The sequence below is a fragment of the Brassica oleracea genome, chromosome C2 (genome assembly GCF_000695525.1).
Source record: "Brassica oleracea var. oleracea cultivar TO1000 chromosome C2, BOL, whole genome shotgun sequence".
Taxonomy (NCBI): Eukaryota; Viridiplantae; Streptophyta; class Magnoliopsida; order Brassicales; family Brassicaceae; genus Brassica; species Brassica oleracea.
The window spans coordinates 52,364,893-52,366,766 of NC_027749.1; positions in this window are offsets into that span (position 1 = coordinate 52,364,893).

The following is a 1,874-nucleotide window of genomic DNA, read 5'->3' on the forward strand; positions in this document are numbered from 1 at the left end:
CTTTCAAGGTATTTACGTGTAGGTTACGAGGAACTATTTTCGAGGTATTTACGAGGTATTATAGCGACGTCCTTACGTGGAATATTGACGTGGTCTTTACGACGAATCGTCCTACTTCGTCTTTACGACGAAATATATTCCTCGCTAAATTACGACGAATTAGCGAGGAAATATGTGTTACGACAGACGTGTAACGAGCAAACGCGTTTCCTCGCTAATTCGTCGTAAAATCTTTTTTACGACGAATTAGCGAGGAAAACCGCCCTCGTTAAGATTATGTTTTCTTGTAGTGATTAACTAAACCGCAAACACCCAAAGCTATCACTTTAGAACAAGACAATGTCCACAAAAGGTGAAAATGAAAAATCCAACTTTAAACCAGAAGAAACCAAACCGGAATCACCAGAGTGTAACCAATCACTAACACTGGTTCAGATCCGCCGATACCAATTTGGTTTACAGAGTCAATATGAGTTTGTGAATGTCTTGCTGTAAAAAAAAAAGCAAGTGGAAATTAGGTTTTATAAATTTGTATAAATAATTTAGTCTAATCAGCTTGCTCCTTATGGACCTTACCCTGTATTTAATGTGCACGGGTGTGAACATTAAACAAAACAGTGTTTAACTTATAAGTAAAACATTATTGGTCTGTGCTTGGTCTTAAATCTCGAAACATGAAAGAACACAGACAACTTCATTGGCGTGGGACAGCACATATAACAATGCAGATTTCAGAGAGATTCTCTCTTAAGTTTTAAACCTCTAGAACTAGTATATATATATATATATATATGAATAATGAAATTATGTAAATTTCTCGGGGACAAAGTTCTATTTTTGATCTAAGAGATATCGGATTCATACAGAAACGTACACTACAGATCTTGCATATACTCATCACAAATTCAAAGATATCCACCCGAGGTGCGTTGGGCTAGTGGTTTAGTGCTTGGAGTAGGTTCCATTGCACCCCTAGTTCGATTTCCATGGGGAGGGGTGCTTTACGCCATGTTATCGGTATCAGCGCCGGCCGGCCCCGGGCCTAGGGGGGATTAAGGCCGAAGGCCCGAACCCATCCTGGTTTATAAAAAAAAAAAAAAAAAAAAAAAAAAAAAATTCAAAGATATTCTTACAGTAGATTCTACAAGCGTGTGTGTTAGTACAATCTATCACATGTTCTGAAGCATGTTAAATTCCATCTTACGGATTATAGTCAATTAACGAAAAGTATTAAATATACTAGGTTAAGACTCCTTGCGCGGGATCAACATTATATATATAAATTATTTTATGTATTAAATATCTTTACATATTATAAAATAATAAATATATATTAAATAATTAAAAGTCAGTAACTATTAAAAATATAATTAAATTGGTGCGAACATATAAATCAATTGTATTAATCCAAAATTTTTTTTATTTGATAGGTATGTTATTAAATTTAAATGATACTAACATAGATAATATATTTTAGTATATTTTTAATATTAATGTCTATTAAATGATGATTTCTACTCATATAGCTTTTTGATCATTTGTATCTTTTATAGAAAAAAATTTAAATTACTGATAACAAAATTTTCATTGTGGGATTAATAGTTTTAGTAATTTATAATTTTAAAAAAAAATAAGTTGTCAATGATCGTTCAAAACTTTTATCAAAAAAATTGTTCAAAGTAAATTTTGAAACTAAAATATTGTATTTTATATGGTTTATAGTTTAATTTAAAATGATATATATATTAATCTTATTAATTAATTAAATTATAATTTTTACTTATATAATTTTTGTAATCATTTGTATTTTATCATAACAAAAATTTTAAACCATGGATTATAAAATTTGAATGTGAGACTTTTAACAGTTTTAG